At 35.2% G+C, this 26317-nt stretch overlaps 1 protein-coding gene across 2 annotated transcripts in view; it reads left to right on the top strand.

The window, feature by feature from the left end:
* Positions 1-26317, top strand: part of Lrch (Leucine-rich-repeats and calponin homology domain protein) — a 77517-nt gene that overhangs the window by 10622 nt on the left and 40578 nt on the right. The window lies entirely within an intron of this gene.

Below are 26317 nucleotides of genomic sequence, written 5' to 3' on the forward strand. Positions count from 1 at the left end.
ACACCTGAAATCAGGTGGTACCGCTGTATGGGGGCTATAGGAAAAAAATTGACCAATATTGGTTTTGGTTTCATATTCATGTAGTGTCATCCAAATCTGCGCAAAGCTATATGGGGGTTATAGGAAAAAATGGACCCATATTGGTTTTGGTTTCATATTCATGTATTGTCATCCAAATCTGAAAAGTGTGCAAAGTTTCAACTGCAACTGTGTTAAAAATGAGTTACTAGATTTGAACTAAATCGGGTGGAACCGCTATATGGGGGGGAAAATGGGCCCATGTTGGTTTTGGTTACATATTCATGTATTGTCTAAATTTCTAAGCAAATAAGCAAATAGTTCCTAGCAATTAGAAACATTTACTTGGAATGGCGAATGATTGAAGTTAGACAAATCCTAAAAGTTCCGACTATTGGTGCACTTGCCTATGTATTCTTAATATATACTGCGCTCTTATAACAATTTAACTAAAATTTATTTAATACTCTACATTTTCGGAAGAGGCTAAATTGTCTCTATTCTTATCTCGTTTAATCAAGTTCAATATAGAATCAATCTGTAAAAATGTTATTTTTTAATTAATTTATTCAGTTCATTCCACATAAATGAAAAAAATATGATGCAGCTACATTTTCTCTTCATTAGACAAAATAGGTTGAATTTTGTTTTTAAGAATTGGTGACCAAAGCTTTGTTCTCCAAAAGATTCCAATATTTTAAACATAGCGTATTACAGTAATTCAGAGTCTATCGCAGAATGTTTAAAACCTCACATGCTGCAGATTTGTGAAAAATACACACGCATACAGTTATAAAAACTTTGTATATTCAGTTGTAAATTGTTTTTGTAGACCTCTCTGTGGCATTTGTAACAGTTTTCAGTCTATGTTTGTTTATATTTACGATTACGATTCTTTTAATTAAATGCGGACAGAAAGACGAACAAATTCATAGCTAAATAGGCGGCCAGACAAGCAGATAGCGCTACATAGACAAAAAGACAAACATTTTTGTGGAGCGTGTCATCGTCATTGTGAACATTGATCAACTCTTCTTTAGCGCTTGTATCCAATTTCATTTCATTTAGTTTTTTTTCTATCTCTCTCTGCATTTTTTTATGTTCTAGCAATGTTTGTTGTAATTTACTTTTGTTGTTGTGTTTGTATTCATTACTAGATTTTCATTCATTCATCCATGGGTTTCCTAGTTTCATTCGTTCTGTTTTGTTTGCATTCTCGACGGGTTGTTATCATCCAATCCAAGAAACAAAAGACGCATCTACTTAAGTGTGTCGTCTTTATTTGACTGCTTCCAATAAGGTTGTCTAAAAACAAAAAACGAGCCCACTGGAGATATAAAATATACACAATGACATACAGGCATAAAAAAGAAGAAACAGATATGAGGAGCTAAATTACAACATGTAATTCTTAACACTATGGAGTATGTAAGTATGGTCAGGCGGCTTTCATTCACACCTCATAGTCAGATATTCGATTGTTACACACCCACAATGTTATTTCCTCAATTTTTTTTAATGAAATTAATTAATTTCCGTTCTTTCCCAATAATATTTTGTACACCATAGGAACATACAAAAATATTTTGTATGTATGTATGTATATCGGTGATCGAATTGTAATTCAATAATAATGAAATCGTTAAAGATGACATAATATTCTTATTATATATGAAAATATAGTGTGGTATATTTTTAAACAGATCAAAAGGAAAATTCCTCTCTTTCCCCAATTCAAAAACTAATAATTTGACGGAAGAATAATTCCACATGCACACGTCTGCTATACGGATAAAATTATGCAAAAGGAAAGAACCCTCGTTGAGGTGGAGGCACTGTTCATGGATTGAAAGTAATTAATTAGGTATCAGTAGTCGAATTCTGCAACTCTTTTTTGGTTACCGAAAAAAATCGGGGAAATTAATTTGCAAAATTATGTATAAAAACTTTAAATAGATGTATAACATAGATATATTACCGACTACTTTATTTTGGTCGCTAAATATAATTAACGAATTAAAAGCATTTTACTACTACAGGTTATTGACTCTTCATGTTGGGTTTCGAATATTTTACATATTTACTTTTTTTTTGTATTTTCACTATTTTTTAAGATTTTCTTGACAAATGAAGTAGAAAGAAGATTTGTCAATTGGATCATAATTCTTGTGACATTTATAGTCCCACAAATTTATTAACTGCAAAGCAAACATTTGTTTTCTTTAATTCAACTGCAATATAAACAAAATAATTTAAAGAAAACAAACATTAGTACAAATGCCGAACCGAGCTAACATAAAAAGAAAACAACGAATAAAGAAAATGGGGGAAATAAGCAAAGGCAGAAATCGCTTGAATCCACATTCAGGAAGTTGCAGTCATGACGGACGTTGATGACGAATAACTTTTGACATGCACAGTATTTTGTGTTTCACGCTGCTCCTCCACAATAGCAACAATGTGACGACGGCAAGAAGCAACAAATACAATAATAAATATACGATTTTCGATGTTTTTATACACATACACTATTTGTAGGGATTACAGTCTGGCGCGGTATAAATTTTGATATGGGTTATCCATAAAAAAGTTCTTAATTTAAATTAGTGAAAACGACGTTAAGTTCTTTTTATACCCTCCACCATAAATTTTATTGGAACCAGATTTTAGAAATTTCGGTTGGATAATGTGGCTAAAACTTTTAAAATACCGAAAATCGGGAGTTGCCGTTCTACAGAGGGGACGTGGACCTATACCACAATTGATGAGCTCAGCGCCAAAACGTTTTGATATACCGCCATTGAATATATTTTCCGATTTTCGGTATTTTGAAGGTTTTAGCTGAATTATTTAGTCTCGCTTAGGCATAACATAAAATATTTCTGCACACATGAGACGCTCAGCGCCAAAACAGATACTTGAGATTTTTACGAGTTTTACCCAGAATTTCGTTATTTCCGGATACAAACAAATATTTTTTGTGGCTTTTGCGACACTAATATATTAAGGAGACGTTGTACGTTCGATACAAATAGTTTTTGAAATAATTATGGTGAATATATCAAAAAATATAGAGAACATACGACGGACCTTGTAAAAACTGCATATTTTGAGCACTTTAAGCTGTGATTACGTCATCGGGGGAAGTCATAGGATCTTCATATGGCACACCGGATATGCTTAGGGTATCTACTATATAGTCCAGTATTCAAATATATAATATAAAGTTCATAGCGCCCATGATTCGGCCATAACCTAAAAATCGTCAAAAGCGATTGCTGGCATTCTTGCCTGGCTTCAGTAGTGGGACCACCCTGCCCATTTTCCAGACTTCGGAAACAATGAGTGTGGCTAGCGACAGGTTGAGAACTTTAGTGAGATACTCCACTCCCAGCACATACAGCTGTTTCAGCATTACCATGGTGATTCCATCAGGGCCCAACGCTTTGGATGATTAATGTTCCTGTGGTGGTTCATCATCGGCAGGAAGAGATCTGATGCGATGTAGTACTCTTATCTTCTCCCTATCACTCCCGGGGTGTTCGACAAACTGACAACTGAGGTCCTATCTTCCCTCCTTCCAGGGTTCGAGAGTGACTTAACCATTGCCCACGATTCACTTCTACCGGCTCCAATGTTGCAGCTCTTCAGATGATTTAACCACTTCTTCCGAAATTGAAATTAGCAACTTATCCTGAAGTTGGAATACATATATAGGTTTTTATTTAAAATAAAGTCAATAAGTTAACATTGAATGAGCTTCTGAGTAGTCATTATCAAACACATCTATAAGTTAATTTTTGTTATTTGTTGGATTTTTTGAACAGATTCATAGACTTCTGATTATCTTAAAGTTGTGATCAGTGAATTAAAAAGTGATCGATACTTTCTGCCATTAGGCCTCTAAATATGTTTATTGCATTACGCTTTGCTGGGTTGTCCTCAATTCCGCTTTCTTTCTACCGATAGATTTACGATAACCCTAATAATTGTAGAGAATTTCATATAGTTCGTTTTGATATGAATAGAATAGACTTAAAACGGGTATGAATCATGGGTTGATCGATTAGAAGACGTCTAACACCTATCACAAAATATGAGATATTTTAAGTATTCAGTCACATTTTCCAATCTATTTGGTTGTGATTCGGCTTTGATATTGCCACCATGATTTGGCGTGACCCTCACTTTGAGAAATGTTGAAATTTCTAGAAAATGTTTAACATTTAAGTTTTCAGTAAATAAAATATCTGAGTAATAACTCAACCGTATGTAGCATGCTATTTGCAGGATAACACAAAATTGCAAACTTTACTCTATACGACAAAAATCTATAAGAAAATTTGTATCCCAAAAACTAAACCTGGTGGATATAACAAAATTCATAAAAATATCGACATTCCTATGCTTAAAGGCACACTTAAAGCTGTTTTGCCAGACACTCTTTCCGCCTGTACGTCTGTCTGTCTGGTTGTGTGTCTCTTTATGGAAATACAAAAATTTACATTCATTAGTTAAATGTTCAATTATAGCTGCTATAAAGGTTCTCCACTTCCACACACTACGCACTATTGTTGTGGCTGTCAGTCGTAGCTTGGAAGGAACATCAGAAAACATACACCCAAACGAACAGAAGACACACACATTCTCGAATATATTTAAATTGCAAAAAAAATATGTGGAGCCTTCGTGTGTGTTTGTGTGGAAAAGATGGAATAGCTTTTCATATTGTCTCCGTTTGGGCATACGTTCGCCGTAAACAATCCGTGCCCTGCATGCCAATTTTTACAAAGAATCAAAAAAGGGGAGTATATTTACAAAAAATGCAAAAGAAAACTACTACTCACAACTGAAACGTCCATTACCCGTACCATGAGTAGAATGGGTCCATTGTAACATTAACTATCCATTTCTATGAATTACTCACTAAAGAGTGCTGTCAAAGTAGAAAAGTGAAGGACAAGCAAACAGCGTCGTCTATTGAATCGACGTTAAAACAAAATTATAATAAGGGGTGCCATTTTTTATAAATAAACGATTAATTGACCTTACGTTGGATATTCTTGGACAATTGCACTTTAATATCCCTGATTCGTAGATGTCTTGTTGTTTTTTGGTATGTTTAATGGAAGCATAAAGGGAACATGTATTGAAGACTTGTTTGAATGAAATTTTCTTATATCCAGCAGCTTTCATCACCATCCAATTGGGAAGAAACCATATTTTATTGTCCATAACTTGCAGCTATCAAAAGATGGGTATTATGTATTTTTATAAGGGTTGTTTGTTATACTACAGAATCCTTCAATTTATGGTGCGTCTATCTAAAGAGCATTTTGAACAAAAGACGAAACTGTTTTGGGGGCTAGCGAACTCGTAATTTATGTATCTGCAAATGGCTTGGAAAACGTGCCATAATTCATATTAGAACGACGTGTTTGAGATTTGTTAGAGAAATCAAGTGTGTACATTAGGACTATAACCAAAAAAATACCACCACATAGCCGTGTAGAGCACGGAAAACTATTATGAAAAACGGTGTCATTTTTTCTCTATCGCGAAAAAAGTTTCCGCACCAAATGCATTGAAGTTCAATAATGCATTTTTTAAATATATCTGTTATAACAACATATTTGCTTTTCTTTAAAATTTTTATTTTTTTGTAATCTAATTTAAAATGATTATCAAACCGTTCTGGACCAATTTGTTCTCAAATCTCGCCATTTCGGAGCATATTAGGAACTTTTGACACTATTGCAATTTTTGGTTTTTCTTTATAAACTCGTAAATTTTATGTTTATATTTGTTGTACCTATCGGACAAGAGAATATGGGGTCATTTGCAACGAATTCGGTCATTTGCAACACCAGTACCATGTGGGGAATTTTGTGCTAATAATGAAAACGCGTTTCTAAGATCGATTCGGTGAAAAAAGTTTCCGCACCGCCTGTGATTACTTAAACCCTTTTGATATTGTTTCTACTTAAAATTTTAAATTTGCTTTGTTTGAAAAATATTTTTAGAAAATAAATACGATTCTCACAGGCAAAGTCAACAAAAACAGCCTGTAACTTTCGCGAATTCGTTGCAAATGACCCCATATTCTCTTGTCCGATAGGTACAAAAAATATAAACATAAAATTCACGAGTTTATAAAGGAAAACCAAAAATTGCAATAGTGTCAAAATTTCCTAATATGCTCCGAAATGACGCGATTTGAGAACAAATTGGTCCAGAACGGTTTGATAATGATTTTAAATTAGATTACAAAAAAATAAAAAATTTAAAGAAAAGCAAATATGTTGTTATAACAGATATATTTAAAAAAATGCATTACTGAACTTCAATGCATTTGGTGCGGAAACTTTTTTCGCGATAGAGAAAAAATTGCACCATATTTCATAATAGTTTTTCATGCTCTACACGGCTATGTGGTGGTATTTTTGATATTTGCAAAAAAGTGCAAAAAGTTATATCCCTAGTGTACATGGCAATCCAATTGAAAACAAGCGAAGTTACTCATACTGCTGCTAGTCCATCGTTACTTTAACCGGAGACAAAGTTGTGATAATCAATATGTATTATGAGGGTTGTTTAATAATCGGTGACATCAGAAGAGAGGTGAAAAACTGTATGTAATTAAATTAAGGCTAATGGACATGTGAGATTTGTTAAAGTCTTCCGGAGGATATTACCTATGCGTTTTAATATGCTCCCAAGTGTTTGTGAAGAAGGAAAAGATCTTTTAGCATCAGACCCTAAAAGATCGAATGAACATATGTAAGTAAAGTCGAGCAAAATTTTATGGAAGTGTTTCCATGGGATGCGATAATTTTTTCTGCATTTATTTCCTATGTCGGCTTCTTCCTGTTAATTAAGATAACTTATCCAAGGGTTGATTAGTTAAAATATTATTGTAGGGAATTAATTAGGACCATGTCAAAGGGTTGGTAAAGATGCCATTCCACCGGGGTTAGTGACGGTGCATTGTTTAAGATCTGGAAATGATTTGGATCTTTTGGGGGTAACGCTCTTGTAAAAAGAATGGGTTAAGGTGCTAAAAATACGACATACCAAATCACTTGCACCCATGCTTGAATAGCATCTTTTGCATCGAACTTTTTTTGGGATACAATTTAATATTTAATTTACTGTTGTTGTTGTGGCAAAGCAAATATGTTCGTTCGTATATATTTCAGTTATCTGAAAACAAAGGAACGAAAACTCTGTAACCTGGACTGGCTATGTCCATAAAGATGCACGTCTGTTGATGCACGCTTTTCATGGAGTTCGCTATCCACAATCGGTTGACGTCTGACGAAATTACGTCTTGCATGTCTTCACGACCTGAAGTCCTGTACATCACTGTCATTTAGTGCTCGGAGTACTTTATTCCTAACCTTTACTTTACATAGGTGGTAGGTAAGATTGTCAAATACGTCTCCAGTATTTTGGGAAGACGCTTGTCTCCGATGGATATATGAAGTTCTAGATTTACCTCTCTCGTGCAAGAAGTGAAAATTGACACGGATGAATTTGCAGGGCATAAAATAACATTGCGATGTAGGAATAAATTATCGACCTGGCGCAATGGTTGAACATTCATCGTCTTGCGACACTAGACACAAGATATTCTTCCTTATCCCTAAAAATTTTGAATTAGAATATTCTGACAGAAAAATAAGTTTGCAGCAACAGAATATCTTTCAATTTATCTGTTATACAACCTGCAGAATCTACCATTTTTGACAGTTGTAACATTTTTTACCACTCCATTGCTACCATATTTACATTAGAATCCCCGGTAATTCCTTATCCAAAGGAACGAGCATTTTTTGCGAATTATGAAGGATTTCGTTTGGAAAATGGCGATGCGAGGAAAATGGCTTCTAGTGACCGACAGTTTATACTAATTATCTAGATTTCCGATTTATCGGCGTACGGGTTATCGCGATTCTACTGTAATATTTTTTTGTTAACTATAATTTCTATAACAAGGTTATTTTCTATTGTGTAATTAATACAACCTAAATAAATTACCAAGAATACAATATTAGATCCTAACCGCTAAGCATTTCTTGATATCATGCACGGCTAAACATTTGCATAATATGGCCACACGGTCACTAAATTAATTGGAATTTCGAGAGCAGTTGTGTTCGACTGTTTAAGTTGACATTTTATGAAAAGTACAAAAACAAATATCTCTTACAAATTTCACTTTTAAATATATGATAGAGCAAGACAAATCTTATATTATATTTCTAATACAGATAATATCGCAACTTGGCATTTAATTTGACATTTTTTTTTTTTGTTAATATCGTTCAACTGCGGAAAATTCAATTCAATATCAAATTTTTGTGGCCCAGACGCTTGTGGACATTTGTCAGACATGTCGAACACATGCATTATTTAATTGAACAAAGATAATATTACGAAATTTAAGAAGGCAAGTGTGTTCTGAAGCATTTGAAATTACACATTCAAATGCTTTTGTGAGGAATTCTGCTATTCAATTACAAAGCTTTGCAATGTTAATATAAAATACTGATAAATGATTCATTGCAGCTGTTGTTTAGTTTAAAATAATTTTAGTTTTTTTAAAGTGCCTTGCCATTCAACCATCCATTGCTCATCTTAGGTTGCAAAATGTTTTTGTGTTTGTGGTTGTGGTTCTTTGTATATTTGTTTTCTTTTTGTTGGTCGGAATTTGTTTATTTTATATATTTTTTTCTTATCCAATGTGCGTAAACTATAAACCACTGTTCTTTTAATGAATCCATGGGGGTTTCTGGGCATTCTTTATTTTTTGGTTTATTTGTTAATTTTTCGTTGCTATGAAAGAATACTTAATGGTCAAAGTGTCAGTTTATTGGTATATTTCGGTATTAAGTGTAAATGATGCCTTAAAGAATAGTTTTGAGTGAATTTTGTAAAAGCTCCTTTCAATTTGCGAGGATACAAACAATTTTTAAATGTTTTTAAATATGGTTCATGTTTCAAATATGTTTAGAAATGGTACTTTAAAACTTAAGTATTTGTGGTAATATATTTATTTATAATATATTTACCAAAACGCGACTAAAGGAAAAGACCTTGCCATTTTTTACAAGATTGATCCTCATGATTTTTGATCTTAAATTTGCCATTCTTGAAATATCGCGTATTTTTCTTGTTGACAGAACGCTTATTCGACTCGAAAGTTGTGATATAAAAAATGGGTTAGATCCAGAACCAATTGCTAAAAAAGTTAAAGTTTAGGAAAATACATCATGGTACGTACGCCTGATGAGAAATGTATTTAGTGCGAACCAAAAAAATTTTTTGGAACTCCTACCCCCTAAATTTTTTCCATTTGATCCAAAACATACATATATGAAATTTTTAACAACACAAAGCAAATGACATTACGGAAGTCAGCCTATTTTGTATGGGGCCGCAATCATGGTCCAATCGATGAAAAAACTTTACCAGTTTATTCTTGTGGATAAAAAACGAATTCTACAAAAAATGAAAGTCGGACTGGGTTTTGATATAGTTCCAATATGCATATTTGGTCGATTTTGGGTATTTAAGGCCCTATATACAAGAATCAAAATACGAACCATTTTTTTAAAATTTTGTTGTTGTTATGGTTAGCAACGCATATATGTTTACATATTCGTGTAAAATTTCAATTACCAGGTTTTTGGTTCCTTTGTATCCAGACTCAAGAATTCTGAAAACTGGACTGCGTCCATAAAGAATTAGGAGACAGGTGAGTGGGTTTAGCTGTGCAGCTAAACAAATGCAGTGTGTCGTGTGGTCCCAATCCACATGCCGGGCATGTGTTGGGGTATCGTGGTATCAATTCGGGCGTAATACGAATTGAGGCGACTGCATCGTCCGGATCTTAACTTGGCTAAAACTACTGGTGTTTGCCTTGACAGCTGGCGTTCTTCTGCTGCGTGGATGGGGCATTCACACTGTATTCCTATACTGCCTGTGCCATCATGTCAGTGTGAATGCTATTCAAGCCTGCCTGAAAGACTCGTTGGTGGTTCTCTTTTATACCTCTGGACCACTCTCTCTCTAGATCATGAAGATCTCTCGTGACGTGCCTGGGTGGGGGAAGCCTGTCCATTAAATCGTGACAGGGATGCTCACTGCAATTACAACCAAGCAGATACTGTATCGACAACATCTTGTTGTGCTTCGCCTCCTCATGAAGATAGTCCACTGGTTGCAGTTCTCAGGGCGGCATTCTGGCAGGTTTCGCAGATTCTGCTTCGATCTTCCTAAAGGTATCACTTACTTCCTTTACTGATCGTCCCATGATGTCTATGCCATCAGCATAAGCAAGTAACATGTGGCTATTGGTGTAAATTGTGCCATTTCTTTTGACATTTGCATCTCGTATTACCTTTTCCAGCAAAATGTTGAATAGACCACACGAAAGGCTGTCTCCTTGTCTGAAACCTCTTTTGGTACTGAACTGTTCGGAGAGGTTCTTTCCAATTTTAACTGAGGACCTAGTATCGGTTAAAGTCATCTTACAAAGCCGGATGAGCTTTGCGGGGATACCAAATTCAGACATTACATGAAATACCTTTGATCGGAGGGGACTGTCGAATGCTGCTTTATAATCGACAAAAAGGTGATATGTTTCGATCTGCATCTCTTGGGCCTTCTCCGGTTTTTGGTTCCTTTGTATCCAGACTCAAGAATTCTGAAACCTGGACTGCGTCCATAAAGAATCAGGAGACAGGTGAGTGGGTTTAGCTGTGCAGCTAAACAAATGCAGTGTGTCGTGTGGTCCCAATCTACATGCCGGGCATGTGTTGGGGTATCGTGGTATCAATTCGGGCCTAATACGACGTGCCTGGGTGGGGGAAGCATGTCCATTAAATCGTGACAGGGATGCTCACTGCGATAACAACCAAGCAGATACTGTATCGACAACATCTTGTTTTGCTTCGCCTCCTCATGAAGATAGTCCACTGGTTGCAGTTCTCAGGGCGGCATTCTGGCAGGTTTGAATATTCTTCCACTACGTAGTACTAACATTTGCATATATTGCGCTGTCTATGCCATCTAGAGGGTGTGGAATTTCAGAGAGGCAGAGGTTAAACAGTTTCGGAGATATCACCCCTTGGGGAAATCTCTGTTTACCTCTACGGGTTTGTACTTCTGGTCTCTGAATTCCACGAACGACTGGCGTCCGCACATATAGTTGATAACCCAACGTTCCAAACACGGCTGGAGAGTAGTGTTCTTCTCTATATCCTCGAACAGCTTGGCTTTGTTGACAGTATCGAAGGCCTTTGATAGGTAAAGAGCCGCCATGACTGTTCGGTCGCACGGCCTGTTCTGGTTCAGCCCTCTACTGATATGTGAGGATATGGCGTATAATGCCGTTGTAGTATTATGCATTTTCCGAAATCCATGTTGATTTTGGGCAACTGGAAAACAGCTTCTCATCTTGGAGAGGAGTAGCGCCTCTAGGATCTTTGTTACCGACGATAGGAGTAAAATCGGCCTGTACGATTCACCTCTGCTGGCATCCTTGCCAGGCTTCAGTGGCGGCGCCAACCTGCCAACATTCCAGGCTTCTGGTACAATATCGGTGGGTAACGATAGGTTGAAGAAGCTTGTTATTATACCCTATACCACAATGTGGAAAAGGGTATTATAAGTTTGTTTTGGTAAAAATTCATGTAACACCGCGAAATATTCGTCGGAGACCCCCAATGTGGTATACCAATCTTCATATATCGACGAGATAAAGCGATTTTGAGATGTGTGTCCGTCCGTCAGTCCGTCCGTCCGTCCGTCTGTCCATTATAAATTGTAAACACGCTCCAGGCCGCAATTATGGACCGATCGTCACGAAATTTTGTACGGAGGTCGGGTTCAGATCAGAATAGATCCCTATTCTTATTGGTGATGATCGTGAAATATTTAGCGGGTGAAATGGACCAAAAACATAGTATTTATCCAATTTTCTAACGGCTCTGTAGGTCTCAATAATAGTCCGATCACCGCGTAATTTTAAATAAGGTAAGAGTATATCACAAAGGAGAAGCTTGCAATTTGAGATGGCGATCGGATAATATTTAGAGGGTTAAATGGACCAAAACTTTTGTGTGAAAATTGTGCAAATTTTTAATATACAGCTTATATCTTAATTCCTGGAAGTGACATTCCGGAAAAGTGTGATATACTTGAAAGTGGAACGCTTGACCTTTCAATTGATGCCAATTATGTTGGTGTGCATGATCAGATAACAGAGTTACAGCTTAATATATTCCGTTATTTGTTTGTAGTGTAATAATAAACCCGCTAGAAGTCGCAATTATACATCAATAGTCACGAAATTTTGCACCGGGTAAGAGTATAGGTCGAAAAAGATGCCTACAATTTTGAATGATGATCTGATATTCTTTAGCGGGTGAAATGGGCCATTACTTTTGTATGAAAAATATAAAAAAAATATTTTTGGTCGATATTTTAATTCCTTGAGGATATATATATTTCGCAAAGTAGCCTACATATGGGAAAAAACTACTGACCTTTCCTCTGATGTATATTGCAATAAAGTGTTTGCTAGATAACATGCCTACTGCCTAATATATAATGGGCTCTGTGTGGAGAACCACATTTTTATCCCATGCTACATATTGTCTCTCCAAAATTTTATGAAACACCACGAAATATTCGTCCTAGACCCTTTATTTGGTATGCATATCTCGACGAGATAAAGCGATTCAGCGATGTGTGTCCGTCCATTAAAAATTGTAAACAAGCTTAAGGCCGCAATTGTGGACCGATTGTAACGAATTTTTGTAAGGAGGTTGGGTTCAGGCCAGGATAGAAATGATTAGTTTTTGCTGATGATCGTGAAATGTTCAGGGAATGAAATGGACCAAAAACAAGATTTTAACCAATTTTGTAGCGGCTCTGAAGGTCAAAATAATAACCCGCAAAATTTTAAACAAAGTGTGAGTTTATGATGAAGAAGAAGCGTACAAACCTACGTGAAGATCAGATAATACTTAGCGTGAAACTTTTGTGTGAAATTAGTAAAAATTTCAATAACGTAGCGGTTAAACAACGGAAGTAGTAGTACTACATTAGTGGGATTCATTACATTTTACGTGAACTAAATTTTCCTTTCCTGCTGCAAAAATGTCTTTGTCATGCTAGATAACTTTTTGGTTTTGGTCATAAGTATTATACATTACATCTGTGATATTTGATAATTAAATTTTCACAATCATTGAAAATAAGTTCCTTGGAGAGCGATTGTCCAGGGATAGTGGTATAGGGTATCCCATGGTCGGCTCCGTCCGACTATAGACTTTTCTTACTTGTTTTTTTTTTCTTTTTTGTAGGATTCGTAGCAGCACGAAAATTTAGGAACGAGGCATTTCCCACATGATACACCTGATGAGCACCGTCACCAAGTGCGAAAAATGTCGTGTAGTGATTTGTGATGACAATTTCTCTGACATTTTTTTATTTGCAAAAACCTTCTGATCATTCAGCTCATCTCGGAAGATAAAAAAGCAGAAAGAAAGAATTTGTTACCCAAAAAAATGGGTTCCACTTGTGTTGACAAGTGAAAGTTAGCGCCACTTTAAATTACTTCCCCCCATAATCGGTAATTGGCAAACGGCAAAGAGGGTCATGAACAAATATAGGGGGTGAACAAAATTAAAGTCGTCAAAATGAAAACTTTGCGTTGTACTTAAAATTGGTTTGGCTGCTCCCCAATTTGTTGTATGGTGGGTTTATTGTTGAGCTAATGTTCAATTTTAGTAATGTTCTGCGCTAGGTTGTGGGGCGTATGTTAGTACGAGTATGTACATACAAACATGGATTTATGGCCTTCTGCATGATGTTCATGAATGAAGTCACCAACCAAGCCATTTGATTCGTGTGCCATACGTCCACTTTAATATTGTTTATTGTGGCTGGTTTTTATGCAGAACTTCCTGTTCCAAAAGTGAAGTACATACAGCTAATTTTTTGGCTGGCATACACACACTACACATCATGTGTGTATCGCACGCATAACTTAACTATTTCGTTTTACATATTTTGCAATTATGTAAGTATGTATGTATATGTAGGTACCCAGTAGGAAATTGAATCTGCGATGACCATTTCATCAACGAAAAATTTCAAAATTGTCTTTCAACAAGACGGTGTCACCAAATTTGTCACTCGTCCATGTACAATGTGTGACATTCTGAAAGAAAATGTCTTGCAATGTGCCTTGGTACTAGTCAATGTTCATTCTATCGTCCATGAAGACAACTTCGCTTACCTTGTCACTCAACTTATCGTGCACGAGTTTTACGACATTTGTGTGAAAATGTCGTCGATGATCGCAAAGGGCTGTCGTCGAGCCGTCTTCAATGGATTGGAGACAACTTAGAAGACACATAGCAGACAACTTCCAACTGGGTATGTACCTGCTGATAACACAACCTCCACTCCCCTGAAATTGTCATACTTATTTTGGAATATTTCAGGCAAATACCCATGCAGGTGAGGTTTAGTTATTTGGTTTGGGCATTTTTATTTCACTGTATTAATATTTTAAGTTACATGTATATGCACATATGTAACAATTCGGAAACATGTGTGTAAATGTGTGTATATACTGTATTTTTTAGGTTCGTTACACTTCCCAGTAGGAAATTGAATCTGCGATGACCATTTCATCAACGAAAAATTTCAAAATTGTCTTTCAACAAGACGGTGTCACCAAATTTGTCACTCGTCCATGTACAATGTGTGACATTCTGAAAGAAAATGTCTTGCAATGTGCCTTGGTACTAGTCAATGTTCATTCTATCGTCCATGAAGACAACTTCGCTTACCTTGTCACTCAACTTATCGTGCACGAGTTTTACGACATTTGTGTGAAAATGTCGTCGATGATCGCAAAGGGCTGTCGTCGAGCCGTCTTCAATGGATTGGAGACAACTTAGAAGACACATAGCAGACAACTTCCAACTGGGTTGTTTCTTTTTTGGCCTGAATGTGTAATGCGCCCTTATACAAATTTGGTTGTTGGTGACATTTTGCGCAACCAAAGTGAACATCAATGAATGTCCCGAAATGTGAATATCCTCGATTATATTTTGTCATGGCAAAAACGCTTCCCCATTTCTTTCCAACGTGCATTTTAGAGGATATTGACTGCGGTAAAATTGTTAATGCAACATTTGCTTTTAATGAAATATTTATTGTGAATATCCTGTTCTTAAAACAGTTCTGTTCAGATACAGTATAGGTGGGTATATATTGGCAAAACATTGCAATGAATAATAATATAAATAATAATGATAGTTTTTTAAATCAATTTCCCAAAACTACGCAGTAATCTGAAACTTTTGGTCTTTCTAAATATGACAAACTCGAGCAATTTCTTTTGTATCGTTTCCTTGCCACCGGAATGCAAAAGTTAGCTTAAAAAATTTTCTGAAGTGGTGTGGTAGTAAGATCGAAATTGTGTACAGACTCGGTGCTATAAAATATATCCCATATCATTTGATATAACATTGCATCGGGCTTTTCTCATTAAGGTCCCATACAGTCCTTTCGGTGATGTTCGTGAGATTTAGGGTTTTTGTTAGTTTATCTGGGCAGTAATCTTCTTTTGTTTTTCTGCGATTTAAAATAAAAACAATAATCTGAAATTTATAAGCAAACAATTTACAATAAGTTCTAAATGATTAACAGGTCACCAGTTGTTGTTGTAAGGCTTCTTCAAACCGATTGCTAAATGCTTTTACGATGGCGTCAAGAAAACACTGTTAATAACTTGGCCATAGTAAACATGGCTAAGACGTCGTTCATTCATAGCAAGTAATGCATTTCGCTGTAGAAAAAAGAATATTTCCACGCAGTTTCTTTTTCTACAGCACTTTGTTGTTTTTAACTTCATTCCACTCAACTTCACTTTACACAAGCAAACACTTTGCATCTGTTCGTAAAACAGACTAACAGGCTTCCCAAGGAGAACAATTTACAAAAACCGGTTGAATAAACTTCTCCTTTATGGCCATTGACGTCTTATTGCTTGCGGAGAAAACATAGTGGATACTAAAAGCAACAATACACAAAGGAGTGAAGTAGAATATTACTCTAAGCTAAGAGGAAAAAACCCCTACCAAACAAAGTGTAATTGAAACCTTATATAGAATTGATAATTTTATACTGACGTGTAGAGAGAGAGGGAGGGGGAGGAGGAGCAGTTATTTAAATGCGGCAGTAGGTTGTTGAGCTGAGATGCACAAAAGGTGGCTTACTATGATTCAATACAGTAGAATTCGAATAATTCGAAATAACAGTTTGAGAATTTTTTAGGGTTTTGAATTAACGGGGTACGAACTATCGCAATTCTACTGTCGCGATAACATACAACATATAGTGAAATCTTGTGATGTTGCAATAATTTGAAATTATTAGTTGGGTATCAAGTTATGTTTCGGGATGCTTTCAATTCTTAGTGTTTCATCCATGATCAGAGTTTCTTTCTTAGGTTAGGTTAGGTTAGGTTAAAGGACGCGCAGCTGTCGTGTTGGACAGCCACTCCACTCGGAGACCTTATGGTCCATTGTGTTCATCCTATAGTAAGGGTAGGAGAAAAGAAAAGAAATAATAGCATATCAAGTTTAGAAGTAGGAAAAAGGAATAATTAAGTAAGTTAGAGGATAGTTGAGAATGATTAAATAAGTGCTACGGATTGAGAGATTATTTGTAAAGAGAGAGAGAGAGAGAGTTTCTTTCTTGCCTTTTTCTGCTCTCAGTGAGCATACAATTCAATGTATTTTACGCTCAAAGACAGTAAAAAACGCATTTTGCCTAGCCCTGATGTAGAAGTTCTCACTTATACCTTTAGACTTCTCGCTCCAGATCATGAATATCTCTCCTGACTTGCCTTGGTGGGAAAAGCCTGTCCACTAGATCCTGGCAAGAATGCAAACGGGCAGGTACTGCATCGACAACCTCTTATTGTGTTGATGTACCAGTAAAATCTTCTGTTCTTCTCCTGTTTCAGTCCTCAGAGCATTGTGGCAGTTTTGAATATTCTTCCACTGCGTAGAGATAACATTTGTGCACCGCACTGGCACTGCATAGCTTAACAGAGACCGGCCTATTGCTTTAAAGTAGGTCAACAAAGTTTCTTTGTCTGAACCGTGTTTCTACTTCTGATCTAGTAGCAAATAGCTGCAGCTTGCGCGAACGACTTAAACATGCTGTCGAACGTTACACCCAATGCCTTGGGGTAGTTAGTGGTCGGAATCGGGATACCATTGGGAACAATATGTTCAGGCGGAGCCTCATTTTAGCCGTCCAGGTGGTGAACAGTGTAGCAGTGGATTTAGCGGCGGATATATTCATATTTTTTTTCGACACCAAGATCGTGCAATCATCCGCATACATTACGATCTCTATGGGTGTGGAATTTTTAAAAGGTAGAGGTTAAACAGTTCCGTAGATATCACCCCGCCTGTTTCTCTCTACGGGTCTTGGACTTCTTATTTCTGAATTCTACGAAGAATGACATTCACATACATATATTGTTGATTATCGAATGTTTCAAAGACAGCTGGGGGGAAGTCTTGTATATATCTTCGAACAGCTTGGTATGGTTGACGATAAAGCCAGGCCTGTTATGTTTCACTCCTCGACTGGTATGTGTAAATATGGCTTGTAATGCTGCTGTTGTGGTGTTGTGCATTTTCCGGAATCCATACTAATGTTGGGCAATTGGGAAACTGCTTCTAGAATCTGGCGACAAATAGGAAGATCGGCTTGTCCAATTTACCTCGGCTATTATCCTTACCTGGCTTCAATAGAGGGACCACCCTGCCAACTTTCCAGGCTTCTTGTACAATATGGGTGGCTAACGACAGATTGAGGACACTTGTTCATCCAGTTACTTAAGCATTATAATTGAGATTGTGTGTGACGTGTACATCATCGCTCATCGTAAATGATGGTGGAACCTTCTCGGCTGGGATCTTATACGGTGTAGCACAATCCTCTTCGTCCTATCACTGCTCTATAAACTGCCGGTTCCGCTGGGAAATTTTGTCGGATTTCGGTTAGTCGACCATCAGGTATGTAGCATACGTCCGATGGATGGCGTCTTGGATGCACAAACTCTGTTACCATTTAGTGATGTGTAGTGTAACGTGACACTAGAACAACTGCCGATGGCAGCTGCTACAACGTCATGCCTCTTCAAACGTCTTAAGATTTTAAGTTCCCTCATCATCTTAATTCTCGTTCGTTACGCCAAACATTAGATGAAGTGCTCTACAAGACATGCCGTCACTTTACAACTGAAGTGCAATGAGGAAATTGCATTTTTTATTATCTTCCGTCAGACCACATCCGCAAGGCAAAAATAAAACGACGGTGGTAAGACAAATGCCTGACATTTATTTAGGTCAATAAAAATTAAAATAAAAAACATATTTGTTTTAGTAATTCAAAGATATTCATTGATAACTCAACTCCTCCCTTTCCCTGTTAAGAATACACGGCATGATGCCTTGGTGTAATTATTTGTAATTTAACAAAAAAATCTATAATTTTTCATCAGTTTCTTTTTGTGTTGGAATGTTAGTATTTTGGCTTTCTTCCAATGCCTCCATGTCTGTCGGCCAATTGTGGCATATTTTTTGTTGTTGTACTTCTTTTTGGTCATTTTAATTTTCCTACGACTAATGGAGGAGAGTAATGTGCGGGACAAACAGAGCATCATCATCATCAATAGAAATTCCCATGCCTAAGTGACTGCTATGAAGACGTGATGTTCCAATTGGAAAATTGGCATACAGCCATTCATGTACCACCACGTACATACATTGTTGTTGCTTTCTTGCTTTTGTTTGTTTGCTTTTCTTTGGCACTTTGTACATTTCGACGTACAAAAAGACAGCTATGGAAAATATTGGAGGCAAGGCGAGTGAGTGGTGCTTTGGAAAGAGTTGTTATCAAAACAATGTTTTGATTTATGACCCCACTTGTCATCTCATGGGAAAATTTGAGTATGGGAAACACGCAATTTTCCAACCACTGATATGATGCACTGTATTTTGTGTAGGATCTAGTTTATTGATGCCTATCTTTTGTATATGGGTAAATTCAAATTATGGTGAAAAAATTGAAAAGTGTTTATAGTGTATTAGGTTAATGTAGAGACATGAGGCGGGAAACACACTATCAGTTTTGGCGGTCGATTTTTCGGACATATCGATTGCTGTCAAACTGTCCAACAACCACAAAACATTTTGACGACTGCCAAAAATTAACGGTCACACTGGCAAGCAACCGATATTTGAGCAAAAATTGACTTCGAAACTTATGGCGTATACCCCGCTTTACAGAGATTCTACTGGTCACAGTGACAGACTTTTGTGATTTTCTGAAAAAGTCTTTTCAGTTATTGGTACCATTTAGATGTTTTATTTTTTTTATACTCTACACCACACTGTGGTAAGGGGTATTATGTGTTAGTGCATTTATATGTAACATGCAAAAGGAAAAGAGATAGACCCATAGTTCCTTCTAGGTATATGCATAGAATCACTTTCTGAGTCGATTTATGCATGTCCATCCGTCCGTCCGTCTGTTCGCAACATACAGGTTGCATTTATTGTCCGATTTAGCTGAAAATTGGGGAAAATAATTTTTTAACCGTCGGAAGAACGCTATTGCTTTTGGGGAAAATCGGTTCAGATTTGGATATATCTGCCACATATGTTTTCGGACGATTTGAGGTATTTGATGCATAAAACACGCTATATCTGTCCAATTTTGATGCAGTTTGGAACGTGTGACGGAATTTGATCTATAAATAAATTTGCCAAATTATATCGAAATCGGTTCAGATTTGGATATAGCTCCCATATATATTCAGCCGATTTGAGGTATTTGATGCACCAAACACACTATATCTTTCCAATTTTGATGCAATTTGGAACGTGTGACGGAATTTGATCTATATATAAATTTGCCAAATTATATCGAAATCGGTTCAGATTTGTATATAGCTCCCATATATATATATATATATATATATATATATATATATATATATATATATATATATATATATATATATTCGGCCGATTTGAGGTATTTGATGCACCAAACATCTTATATCTTGTCCAATTTTGATGCAATTTGGAACGTGTGACGGAATGAGGTCTTTAGATAAATGTGCCAAATTATATCGAAATCTTCTTTCCGACTCCGAAGTAAAAGAGCTCCTAATTTTAACCGCACGATTCTAAGTAAAAATCTGTAAGGAGAGTTAATTCTTCAATCGTAGTCTGATATGTCCATGTTAAATTCTACATTACATAGTGCTTTATTTAGACGGTTATGAGCATATGAGTTCAGAATTAATTACATTAATACAATTTTCACTTGGGGTATGTGTTTTTTGTTTTTATGTATGTTCATGTTTGTTGACATACAATAACAACTGTTTCGTTTATATAGTCAGCGCAGCAAAAAAAAAAAAAAAAAAAAAAAAAAAAAAAAAAAAAAAAACTTTGCAATATACAATGCAATTTCATTGAAAAATACTGTCATATGACTTTGGTCGGTCCCCCACAATGTGAGCCGATATTATAAGTTTCATATCTTAGCTCTGCCCCCTAACTAAATGTTTACGCACCATTAAGTGATTTAACTTACCCATCTCCCACTCTGTCCTTGCATGATATTTATGCTGTCGGCCAGATTGTCGTCATCAGACTATCTCTGGTATACATACGCTTTTTGGAGACGATAAGTCGTTCTATCAGCGAGCGAACTGGTTATGTTTCTCAGGCTGCTGGATGCCTAGATTGCCTTGAACGATTTTCACAAAAGCCTTAATAAAGCAAACGCATAAATCGAGGCACCACACATGCCAGCAGATGGCAGAGAAGACATATTTTTTTAATAGAAACTTCTAACTTGTTTATTTGTTTTGATTTTGTTTTCCGTGCAACTTCATAAAAGTTTTGTTGTTATTACAAATAATTTAAACTACGATTAGTTAAACTGCAACTGAACAAAAAGAAAAAAATACCACGCCTGTACCATGTGGAGCATATTGCCTGGATAATAAAAACATGTTTTTAAAGTAGATTCAGTAAAAAAGCTTCTCGCGCAGAAAGCGATTTTTAAAATGCTTTTCATAAAAGTACAAAAGGATTCCTTCTACAATTACAATTGAATCTTTGCGTATCATAAAAAGGTGCCGAAAATTTGACGCACTTGTTCTGTGTATGCGGAGACATACATTAAAATTATACAAACTAAACGCTAATATTACAAAATTATCACAACAGACAACACTGCGCATATTTACGTTTAGCCGCAGGTTGTTTTCTATCTAAGTTTTTGCTGTTGAAAAATCTAAGGTGTGTATGTGCTTTTTATGCGGAAAATTGTCTTGCGGAGGGTGTTGCTCACTCACCAATCCGGTATAATAAAATTTTTCAATTTGGGTCAGTTGTTGCTGTTACTTGTGTGAAATATCTAAGCTGGTTCGCATAAAACATCAGTCTTGTTTATTTGAATGCAGGAATTACTTTTAATTTAAGGTGGCTTGTCATATATATTGTGACATTTCAATCTAATGTAAGAAGGAGTGTGGGATGAAAATTTGGTTATAAAATTGTTGTTTTTTCATAATTTGGGTAATTTGCATAGAGGAAAATTTGCTGCTGATTTCTTTAGTTTGGGCTCAAAAACATGATTATAATAATATAAGCGGTGTTTTTGTACATAAAACAACAAATAATGAAACCAGTGCCGTTTAAAATCAATCAATATGTTCCAACCATTATTCTAGGTTCCGAAGTCGATAGATTTTTTGGACTAGACCTATGACCCGTTTCTCTAAAAAGATTCGAATTCAAATTCATTCGAATTACTACCAAACTCCTGTTGTTGTAGGAAATGTTTGTTTGATTAAAAATAAAAAGAATTGAAATATTTTTCAAAATTTGTATTCGAATCGTCTTAGTGAAACAGGCCATTAATTCAGTTCACATTAGTAAAAATAAAACAAGTAAAGTGCAGTACATTTAGCCATGCATATCTTTTAATACTTTCCTCATGAGACCAACTGCGTGTATGAAGCCCAAATGAAAAACTATTCAGTTTAAAATATGACTAAATCCTTCGAATACACATATATATGTATGTAATCAGGCTTTACTAAAAGGTAGAAAAAATGAACCTTTAAAACACACAAAATCGGGCAGTTTTGTTTTATGGGGACTATACTTAAGGGGTTATGGCCACTTATTTAGCACCAAAAATCCCAGTTTTCATGAATATCTAACAAGAAATCTACCAAACTCTTTTCGAAGATTTTCTTTTCATCCGAGAGACAACGCGTCACGGTGCTCTTGAATCAAATTTAAATGGAAGGTGTTTACACCTGGGAAGTATTAGCGGGTTCTGAAACTACAATGTTCATAAATGATAAAAATCTAAAAACAAAATCGCCGGAGCGCTTTTTAAATAAATCGCGATTCAATTTGACATTTTTAAGGGTTTTTTAAGTTTTTATGATTTTGCATGGAAAACACAAGTTCTATTGAAATGGGACTAAAGAAAATGTAGTATCTATGAAAATTCTCTACACGATTGACTTTTATGATATCTTCGTAGTTTTTACCGTTATTGAGATAAAGAAGTTCCAATTAGGACAATGGATTGACTGTATCACCTCCTTATAAAACAATGTCATGACTGCAATTTCCCAAACTAAACTTATATATCTCAAAACTATATACAATAAGTGTTTTAAAATCACTGTTGGGATTAGATCACAATGGTTATGAAAATTCGCACTTAAAATACAGTTATGTGAAAAATAATAAGGGCAGTGACATTCACTGTCTTTGGTGGCCTCTAAAATGTGTAAAATGGAAGAATTGTCGATGGTAATTTCTTTTTGAAAATGTACATGTATTGCAATAAGATATCCCGTTACGATATGGATTTCTTTTTGTTTCGTTTTTATACAAAACAAAAATTTTTCGTAAAATGCGCGATTTCTGCTGTGAAAAATAATAAGGACAGTTTTTCGTTTTAGTGAAAACAAAATAATATTATTTTTTTGTGATTGCTTCCTGTAAGTTAAAGTTTAAAATGAATTAATTTCTATTCATTAAATGTTAAATCTACCAATATTTGTTTTTTGCAAATATGGGTAAAAATACACATTGTGACCACACTACTCTAGAAATCATTAAATGTTTACATAAAGAAGGAAATTCGTATAGAACAACTACATAAAAGCTTGGAATTTTCAAAACAATGGTGGAGGATGCAGCTAAGTGGACTCCAAAAAAGAAACTCGTGACAGAAACCCAAATAATACACCTGTAATAATAAGACGTGTTATTCGATGAGTAAAAAAGATTCTTTTACCACATCTTTACAAATAAAAAACGACTTAAATATTAATTTTGAAACATCAACAATTCGAAAAACCCTCTCTGGTTACCACATTAGAGCTCACAGTGTCTGAAAGGTATCATTTTAATCGAAAAACAATACCTTCCCCACGTAGTGGTGTATGGTATAAAAATATGCAACAAATAATACAGATTGCTAGAAATTACACCGCTTGGACTAAGAAAAATGGCGTAAAATTCTTTGGTCTGATGAAACGAAAGTTACTTTTTTTGTTCTGATAGAGGAGTTCATTATGGTAGAAGCCATATATAACCCAAAATATACTCTGAAGACGGTAAAATATGGCAGATCATTGTGCGGGGCTCATTTACTTACTAAGGTGTGTGCGGGGATCATTTTCTTACTAAGGTATTCATTTTCTCCATACCGTATTCAAAGTTTTATGAAATTACCACATTACATTAACATTTTGAAACATATAATGCTACCGTATGCTGAAGGGGATATGCCTCTCAAATGTATCTTCCAGCAGGATAATGACCCAAAGCGTACGCCAACATGAAGAAAGGCGTTCCAGGACAATTATGTTAAGTTGTTAGAACCAAACAATCCATTGATTTGAACGCGATTAAAAATTTATGGAATAAAGTTAAAATATCGATCAGGGAAAAGTGTCCATCAAATTACGACAAGCTTTGGCAACTCATACAGATTGCGTGGGACGCGATACAGTTACAGTAGTGCCAAAATTTGGTTGATTCTATGCCCAGACGATGTGCTGCCATTTTAGAAAACAAAGGATCGTCTACTAAGTACTAATGAAACTGAAACGCTTGATCTATCATTATTTAGTAAAAACCTGCACTAATTTCTTTCAAAGTTGGTCTTTATTAAAATATGTCATGACGTGTCCTTATTTTTTTCACACACCAAACTACGTCAATTCGCATAAAATATAAAAGATAAATAAAATATGATTACAAACAATCAAAATGTTTTTATAAACATTTTCTTAACATTTCAAGAAAACAATAAATTTTATAAACTACTTTATAAACTACCACTTTTTTAGTCATTTTTCAATGTAATTTTGGTTATGGATTAAAGTGTCATTATTTTTCTCACATGTTTCTACATGTAATGCCATAGGCATTGGGCGAACAAGTAGGGATAAAACTGTAAAATTTTAGATAAGGTCGTGGGTTTGAAAAATTGTATCGAATATTGTATCATTCGTTTTATGCGAACGCGATGGTGGTTTTTATTTTTCATCAAAATTGTGTTTTTATTCTGAAACGTTTTCACACCCTGAGGACAGAAAACCATAAATTGAAATACCTCACTACTGATTTGCATGGGTGAGATATTCCGATTTTAGGTAGTAATACAACAAAACTTTCAGTGTTCACCATTTCGGTATTAAACATTGTTTGTTGTTGTTTTTATTTCCTTTCCGGATACGAAGTGGAGGGCACTTTGCTAGTAAACATATATGATGTTTATTTTATTTTTATTTAGCTGGTAGATTATGCCAATCTATCATTTGAAACTCACATCGTATTTTTTTATTTTCAAATTCTTCCGATGTAGGTGTACTTCAAAGGTCTATATGTAGATCAAAGGAATGCAAAATTTCGACTGATCGGATCAGACATCATCTATATATATAAAGTAGAAAAATGTTTGTATGTTTGTTTGAAGTATCGGTCCAGATTTTCGTCCGATTTCATGTATTTGATGCACCAAACACGCTATATATACCCGATTTTAATGAAAGTTGTAATGTGTGACGAAAATTGGCCTACAAATAAATGTATCAAAATATATTTTACCTTAATCGGGATAGCGAAGCGTACCAGGTTCAGCTAGTACTTTATAAAAATAGGACTGTACTTGTCCTTTTTTAACAACTTTTCCATTATACAACTGTAAAAATTCGAAACATTTGTAATAATTATTACAAATTATCGAGTAAAAGGGCAGGCATAAAATCACATATCCTTGACCCATGTCGACTGATAAAATAATTTGAGGTGTTTTACAAAAACAAATTCAATGCACCTCCCCACTTAATATGACCGGATTTTACAAACTATTTCATTTAAAACGAACCCACTTCATTAATTTGATAATAGAGTCTGGAAAGACTGTTCGTTGTCGATGTTGCCTCGATTGAAATTTTCTTGACTTATTGTGCTTGAATGCATTTGTTAATCAAAGTTAATGAAAACATATTCAAATATTTGTAGAATACAATTTAACTCATATTTTTTCAACATTACAAACAAAAAAAATACTCATTCATCATATTGTAAGTCTGCTGTTGTATTATTGCTACGCATGTTTGTGTCCGGGTAGATAAAATGCATTTCTAAAAATAAAATGTTTTTTGTTTTTCAGAAACAGATGTTACTGTAGAATAGTCTCTAATTCATTTATAGACTTTACGAGAATTTTATTTTTTAGAAATATGCACATTTCTGTCATCACTGAATGCAACATCAACACCAAATTCGAATGAAAATGTGTTTTATAACACTCACTATATCTTAGTAAATGTGAACTTATAGTGGAACGTAAATATAACGAACACTAACATGGAATCGACGTGTTTTTTTGTTATACCAGAAAGATTCTTGTGTAAATCGTATAGATATTTATAAAGCTTTCACGGCAATGTTTAATTTTGTTTTCATTCGGGTATTAAGAATTATTTATTAATTTGAAATATTATAAGCATTTCCATCCGATTTCCGTCTCCAAACTCAATGAAAATCAATTAAAGCTAAATTGCATATATGTACGAGTGATTGTATGCATTTCCTGTAATTTGCCAGTAGATGTTGAATCGTTT

The sequence above is a fragment of the Musca autumnalis genome, unplaced genomic scaffold (genome assembly GCF_047663935.1).
Source record: "Musca autumnalis isolate F117 unplaced genomic scaffold, ASM4766393v1 scaffold_2, whole genome shotgun sequence".
Taxonomy (NCBI): domain Eukaryota; kingdom Metazoa; phylum Arthropoda; class Insecta; order Diptera; family Muscidae; genus Musca; species Musca autumnalis.